Source organism: Suricata suricatta, chromosome 14 (genome assembly GCF_006229205.1).
Source record: "Suricata suricatta isolate VVHF042 chromosome 14, meerkat_22Aug2017_6uvM2_HiC, whole genome shotgun sequence".
Classification (NCBI taxonomy): Eukaryota; Metazoa; Chordata; class Mammalia; order Carnivora; family Herpestidae; genus Suricata; species Suricata suricatta.
The window spans coordinates 59,596,239-59,604,786 of NC_043713.1; positions in this window are offsets into that span (position 1 = coordinate 59,596,239).

Here is an 8,548-nt window from a genome sequence, read left to right on the forward strand (position 1 = left end):
GCTGGCCTCGGGCCGCGGGAGAGGGCTCGGAGCACAGAGTCCGTGAACGGCGGTGCGGGACCACGGTTCACAGGTAAGCCCACACTCTCGACGCGCGCGTCTTCTCCAGGCCCCGCCCCTCCCGGCGTCCTAGCGTCAGCCGCAGGGCGGGCGTTCCGGTCCACAATCGCTCCTACAGCTCCGCTGAGTCCTCACTCCACCGGGGATAGGGGGCGGGGCCTAAGGAGGAGCGTGGAGGGCGAGTGGAGGGCGGTGGGTGAGGCAGAAGGGAGAAGGGAGGAGGGCAGGGCTGGAGGCAGGGCTTACGGGAGGAGGGCGGAGGGCGGGGCTGGGGGGCGGGGCTCAAGGGAAAGGGGAAGAGATCACAGGGAGGGCGGTGGGAGGGGGCTGGAGGCGGGGCGCAGGCCGGGGGGCGGGACCAGCCGGGACCGGTCAGGAGCGAGTAGCCCAGACTGCTGGGGCCCCAGACAAATGGATCTTTCTTTGTCAAGGCGTGAGGCCATTCTCCGACATTTTGGGCATTTACACTCGGTAAGTCACTCGTGAAATATTTTACCGAGCTCCCAATCAGTGGCGGCAGCGTCCAAGAGTCTGGAAATGCCAAAACACACATTCCCCAACACTAGGAGAGCAACGCAAATAATCACCAACCGGTGAGCTAAATGCAATAATAAAAGTGTTGGGACTGTGACATCTAGCTTGGGTCCATCAGGAACCGTTTCAAAGAAAAATGATTCTCAAATGAACTCAGTGGAACTGCACACTGTTTCGCACACCATGGCCGTGGAGTAGAGAGAGGACTTTGGAGCTAAATTTTACATGTCCCTCAGTTTTCTATTAGCTTTACCAGAAGTATGTATGATATAAATGGTAGCTACTGTAATGGATGGGGAGGAACAGGAAAGGCAGGAGATGAGGTTGAGGAGACGTACAAAGGTGGCATCAGAAATGTAGTCATATATGCACATATACTGATGGGAAAGATCTGGAAGAAAAAACATTAAAATGGCAACAAAATTTCTCACCTGTCACAGTGGCAAAATCCACAATATTAACAACTCACTCTGCTGGCTAGGAATTCTCAGAAATAACTGGTGAGCACACAGAATGGTGAAAGCCTATAGAAGGGAATTTGGCAATGCCTGCCCAAATGTTAAATGCATGTATCCTTTAACCTGGATATTCTACTTATGGAAATATTCCCTAATGACGAGCTTGCACACATAAAATGCTGTAAGCACAAGGTTAATAAATTGTTTGTAGTCACAATTATTGGAAATAACTCAAACATTCATCTCTAAGGCACTGTTGAAAACAATGATAAGTTTGAGGAACCTGGGTGGCTCTGTGGGTTAAGCATCTGACTCTTGATCTCAGGGTCATGAGTTCAAATTCTACACTGGGCATAAGGCCTACTTAAAAAAAAATGGTAAGTTCTTATCATTATTAGAAATGTTTCCTAGGGTGCCTGGCTGGCTCAATTGGTTAAGCATCTGACTTCAGGTCAGGTCATGATCTCACAGCATGTGGGTTCAGCCTCGCGTCAGGCTGTGCTGGCAGCTCAGAGCCTGGAGCCTGCTTCAGACTCTGTGTTTCCCTTTCTCTGCCCCTTCCCTCCCTCAAAAATAAAATATGTTTTAAAAATTAAAAAATGTTTTCTATTGAAGTATAATTGACATTCATTATTCTATTAGTTTCATGTGTACATGATAGTTTTGATATTTTTACATATTATGAACTGATCCCCATTAGTCTAATTACCATGTGTCACCTTACAAAGTTATTACAATATTACTGACTATATGCTTCAAGCAGTACAATACACCCCCATAACTTATTTATTTTATAACTAGAAGTTATTTATATACTTTAAGTATATGCTTAAGTATATAAAGTGTATATATATGTACTATAAGAAGTTTGTACTTCTCAATCCCCTTCACCTATTTCACCCACCACTCAATCCTTCCTCATCTGGTAACCATCAGTTGGTTTCCTGAATCTATGAGTCCATTTCTGTTTTGTTTTGTTTTATTTTTTGATTCCACATATAAAATCATACTGTACTTGTCTTTCTCTTATTTCATTTGACATAATACCCTCTAAGTCCATCCATATTATTACAAATGGCAAATTTTCATTCTTTTTTATGGATGAGTAATATACCACGTATTTATCCATTCATCTAGGACACTTAAGCTATTTCCATATCTTAGCTATTATAAATAACGCTGAAATGAATAAAAGGGTTCATATATCTCTTCCAATTGGTGTTTTGTTTTCCTTGGATAATACCTAGCAATGGAATTGCTGGATTTTATGGTAGTTCTATTTTTAGTTTTGAGGAACTCCACACTGTTTTCCACAGTGACTGCACCAATTTACATTCCCACCAACAGTGTATGAAGCTTCCTTTTTCTGCATATCCTCACCAACACGTATTATTTTTTGTTGGGATTTCCTTTTTATAGTAGCCAATCTGACAAGTGTGAGTTGATGTCTCCTTATGGTTTTGATTTTCATTTCCCTAGCTAGAGATTTTGAACATCTTTTCATGTGCCTGTTGGCCATCTGTATTCCTTCTTTGTAGAAATTTCTATTCAAGTCTTCTGATTTTTTAATCAGGTTATTTGGGGTTTTTAAATATTAAGTTAGATAAGTTCCTTATATCTTTTGGATATTAACCTCTAATCAGATGTATGACTTGCAAATCTGTTCTCTTGTTTAGCATGTTAACTTTTCATTTTGTTGATGGTTTCCTTCACTGTGCAAATTTTTTTTAATGTAACCCCGTTTATTTTAGTTTTGTTGCCCTTCTGCCTCAGTGGACAGGTCTAAAAAGTTATTGCTAAGACTGATGTCAAAGAGCGTACTGCCTATGGTTTCTTCTAGGAGTTTTATGGCCTTACATTCATATCTTTAATCCATTTTTATTTTATTTTTGTATATAGTGTAAAATAGTAATCCAGTTTCATTCTTTTCCATGTAGCTGTCCTGTTTTCCCAGCACCATTTATTGAAGAGACTGTCTTTTCCCCCATTGTATATTCTTGCCTCCTTTGTCATGGATTAATTGACTATATATGCATATTGTTGTTGTTGTTTCCTGGGCTCTCTATTCTATTCCATTGGTCTATGTCTGTTTTGGGGCCAGTACCAAACTGTTTTGATTATTATAGCTTTGTAGTATAGTTTGAAGTCAGGGAGTGTGATACCTTCAGCTTTGTTCTTTCTCAAGATTGTTTTGGCTATTTGGAGGTCTTTGTGGTTCCATACAAATTTTAGGATTCTTTGTTCAAAATGCTATTGGCATTTTGATGGTGATTAAATTGAATTTGTAGATTGCTTTGGGTAGTATAGACGTTTTTTCTTTTCTTTTTTTTAATTTTACTTTCAGTAGACCAGTGTTATATTGATTTCAGGCATCCAATATAGTGTTTAAACAATTCCATTCATTACCCAGTGCTCATCATGACAAGTATACTCCCTATTCCCCATCACCTATTTCACCAATTCCCCACCCCAACCTCCTCAGTAGTATGGACATTTTAACAATATTAATCTTTACAATTCATGAGCATGGAATTATCTTCCCATTTGTTTGTGTCTCTTCTATTTCTTTCATCAATGTATTATAGTTTTCAAAGTACAAGTGTTTCACTTCCTTGATTAAATTTATTCCCAGATGTTTTTCTCTTTTTGGTGTAAATTTAAATGAGATTATTTTCTTAATTTCTCTGATAGCTCATTAGTAATATATACAAATGAAACCAATTCCTGTATGCTATTTTTGTATCCTGAGACTTCACTGAACTCATTTATTAGTTCTAATACATTTTTGGTGGAGTCTTTATGGTTTTCTATGTAGAGTATCATATTATCTGCAAATAATGATAGTTTTACTTCTTCCCTTTTAATTTCAATGCCTTCTATTTCTTTTTATTTCCCAGTTTTCATGGCTAAGACGTCCAATACTATGTTGAATAAAAGTGGCAAGAGCCAGCGTCCCTGACTTGTTCCTTATCTGAGAGAAAAATCTTTTAGTTTTTCACCATTGAGTATGATGTTAGCTGTAGGTTTGTCATATACGGCCTGATTACATTGGGATACATTTCTTCTATACCCATTTTTGTTTCTTCCATACCCGTTACATTGAGGTACATTTCTTGGATAGCAACCTTATCATATGGATGTTTAATTTTGTCAAATGCTCTTTTTCTGCATTTATTGAGATAATCACATGACTTTTATCCTTCATCTCCTTAATGTGGTGTATCATATTGATTTGTAGATGTTGGATCATCCTTATATCCTGTAAATCCCTCCTTGATTAAAAGGAGTGTATGTTCCTTTTTAATCTATTGTTGAATTTAGTTGAGGATTTTTGCATCTATGTTCATCAAGGATATTGGCCTATAGTTCTCTTGTTCTGCATAGTGGTTTAGTATTTTGATACCAGGGTCATGCTGGCATCATCAAATGAGTTTAGAAGCTTGTTTCCTCTTCAATTTTTTTAGAGTAATTTGAGAAGAATAACTACTAACTTTTAATATTTAGCAGAATTCATCAGTGAAGCTGTTTGGTCCTGGACTTTTGTTTTTCAGGAGTTTTTAAATTCCTGCTTTAAAGTCATTACGTTTCATTGGTCTAGTCAGATTTTTAATTTCTTCATGATTTAGTCTTGGGAGATTTCCTGTTTCTAAGAATCTACCATTTTTTCTTGATTGTCCAATTTGTTGGCATATAATTTTCATAGTAGTCTTTTGTAATTCTTCATATTTCTGTGGTGTCCATGACAATTTCACCTCTTTCATTTCTGCTTTTATTTATTCGGATCCTCTCTTTTTTTTTCTTGATGAGTCTGGCTAGAGTATTATCAATTTTGTTTCTCTTTTCAAAGAATCAGGTTTTAGTTTCATTGATCTTTTCTATTGTTTTTTAAAATTTCAGGGTGGCTCAGAGGCTCAATTGGCTAAGCATCCAACTTCAGCTCAGGTCATGATCTCACATTTGGTGAGTTTGAGCTCCCCATTGGGCTCTGTACTGACAGCTCAGAGCCTGGAGCCTGCTTCAAATTCTGTGTCCCTCTCTCTCTGCCCCTCCCCCACTAACGCTCGTGCTCTCCTTCTCTCTCTAAAATAAACAAACATTAAAAACATTTTTAAAAATCTCTATTTTATTTATTTTCTGGTCTTTATTTTTCCATTATTCCTCTAGTTTGGGGATTTGTTCCTCTTATAGTTCCTTTAGGTGTATGTTTAGATTGTTTATTTGAGATTTTTCTTGTTTCTTGTGGTAGGTCTGTATTACTATAAACTTCCCTCTTAGAACTGCTTTTACTATATCCCATAGATTTTGGAAAGTTTTATTTCCATTTTCATTTGTCTCAAGGTATTTTTTGGTTTCCTCTTTATTTATTGACTCTGTTGTTTGGTAACATGTTATTTAGTGTTCATGTGTTTGTGGTTTCTTCTTGTAATTGATTTCTAGTTTTATACCATTATGGTGGGTTAAAAAGAAGTTTGATATTCTTTATTTATTCATTTACTTTAAGTTTATTTAAGTTTATTTATTTTGAGAGAGACAGAGACATTGCAAGTGAGGGAGGAGCAGAGAAGGAGGGAGAAAGGGAATCTCAAGCAGGCTCTGCACTGGCAGTGCAGAGCCCAATGTGAGGTTCAAACTCCTGAACCCTGAGACCATGACCTGAGCCAAAACTAAGAGTCAGATGCTTAACTGACTGAGGTACCCAGGTGCCCAACCTCTATTTTCTTTTAATTTAAAAACAATTGAGGGGGGGGCGCCTGGGTGGCTCAGTCGGTTAAGCATCTGGCTTTGGCTCAGGTCATGATCTCGTGGTTCCTGGGTTCGAGCCCCGCATCAGGCTCTGGGATGACAGCTAGCTCAGAGCCTGGAGCCTGCTTCACATTCTGTATCTCCCTCTCTCTCTGACCCTCCTCTGCTTGCACTGTCTCTGTCTTTCAAAAATAAAAATAAAAAATAAAAAAACATGAAAAAATTGGGGGTGCCTAGGTGGCTCAATTGGCTAGGCAGCTGACTTCGACTCAGGTCATGATCTCACGGTTCAGGGGTTCAAGCCCCATGTCGGGCTCTGTGCTGACAGCTCAGAGCCTGGAACCTGATTCTGATTGTGTCTCCCTCTCTCTCTGGCCATCCCCTGCTCATGCTCTGCATCTCTCTCTCTCTCAAAAGTAAACAAACGTTAAAAAAAAACATTAAAAATTTTTAAATAAATTTAAATTTTAAAATAAACGTTAAAAATAATACATAAATTTTAAAAAATTTTAATGTTTACTTATTTTTGAGAGAGAGAGAGAGAAAGCGAGCACATGGGGGAGGGACAGAGAGGGAGGGAGACACAGAATCCCAAGTGGCTCCACACCATCACCACAGAGCCCAGTGTGGGGCTTGAACACACAAACTATGAAATCATGACCTGAGCTGAAACCAGCTTAATTGACTGAGCCACCCAGGCCCTCCTTAAATATAATTTTTGAGACATTGAACATTGGGCAATGCAAGACGGTGATCACTGAGAGACAGGGGACAAGCAAGATGAGCCCTGGGAGTGTCCCCAGCTCATAGGAGATAGTCTCCAGGCAGTGAAGCTCAGAGGGGAGACCAGGCAGACCCGTGGTCTCTCGGAGCTGAAGACATGGGTCTAAGAACTTGGGAAGACCCATAACGAGAAGAAAAACCAAGTGATGAAAACTAACCCCAAAATGACATAGGTGATAGAATTAGTAGACAAGGGCACATAAAAGAGTTATTATAACTACTTCCTGTTATAATTTGATGTGTCTTCCTGTATGTGCAAGAAATAAGAGGAAATACTGAGCATAGTAAGTAGACACTTGTAACACAGAAATATAAAAATTAAATTGAACATCTAGAAATGAAAAAGTGACTGAATGAGATTAATAGATGACATTGCAGAAGAAAAGATTACTGTGAATTTAATGACATCACAGTAGAAACTCTCCAATATAAAACAAAGAGGAAAAGAGACTGAACAACGAAAATTAACAAAGCATCAGTAAGTTGTGCAATTCCTGACCTAATATATGTGTAGTGGGAGCTTCCAAAGGAGAGGACAGAAAGGCAGGGGCAGGAAAAAAAATATTTTTAGAAATCATGGTCAGAAACTTTCCAAACTTTATGAAAACTGTAAACCCATAGATCTAAGAAGCTCAATGAATCCCAAGCACAGGAGACACGGAGAAAGCTACAGTAAGGCACAGCATAATATAACTGCTCAATATTAGCAATTTAAAAAATCTTAAAATCATCCATAGAAGGAAAACATAGGTACAGAGAAACAAAGATAAGGATGATAGCTTGAGGGGAACAATAAAAGCCAAAAGAGAATAGAACAACATTATTGAAGTATGTTTTTTAAATGTCAACTAAAAATCCTTTATCCATTGAAAATTAAGAAACAAAGGCAAAATAAGGCATATAATACCTGAAAGAATTAATCACAAGATCTACTAAAACAAATGATTAAAAAAAGAAAAGTCATTTGAACAGAAGGAAAGGTATTCTAAGATGGAAATCTAAATCTACACAAAAGAATGAGGAACACTGTGAAGGACAACTACACAGGTAAATAAAAAGGGTTTTTTATTATTTAAATCTTTTAAAAATATAGTCTACTGTTAAAGTGAAAATAATAACAATGTATTGTGGGTTGTATAATATATATAGAAGTGAAATGTGTGTCAAAGAAAGCAGAATGTCCAGGAGGTGAAAAGCCACCGTCCAGACACTGGGGACAAAATGGGGAATAACAGAGTTTAGTTGCCTATTCTCATGGAGTTCAAAGCCAAGTAGGAGAGATTGACAACAATCAAGTAAAAAGTACACAAAGGAATGAACAATTAGAGGTGGTGATAACCACAGGGGAGAAAATGAAAAGGCAGATATAGAAGAGAAATGGGGTGAGGGTTGGAATTTACCCTGAACTGGGGGGAGGCCTGGATGATGACAAGGAACCTGCCCCGCAAGATGGGGCTTGTGAATTGGGTTGGCTGGCACAGCATGTGCAAAGGCCCTGGGGAAGGAAAGAGTCTGGCGGGCCTGAGGAGCAGAGAGGAGAGTGCAGACAGTGCCAGGAGGTGCTGGTTCGGGCAGAGCGCAGGGAGGAGCCTGGACTGTCCTCTGCAGGGATGCCCCAGCCCAGACCCCATGCCCCACACTCATGGGCTCTCGATCAGCGGCTCCACGTCCTGCACCTTGCGGCTCAGTTCATAGGCCACCAGAAAGTTCTTGCCCACTTCCATGAAGAGGGCTGCAATCTTGTATCTAAGCCCAGTCAGCACCCCCAGGAGCTTGCCTCACCTTAGTGAGACCCCACCTCCTGCTTCTCCACAAGAGGGGGTCCTACCCAGACATGTCCAGGAGTGCCCCACACCTGGGGGGCGCTCCCGCTGCACCGCCCTTGCACCCAGCATAAAAACACCCAGAGGCCCCCAGTACCCCCACCTCCAAACTCACCCGCCTCCAGTCCTGCGGGAGATAAATACCCA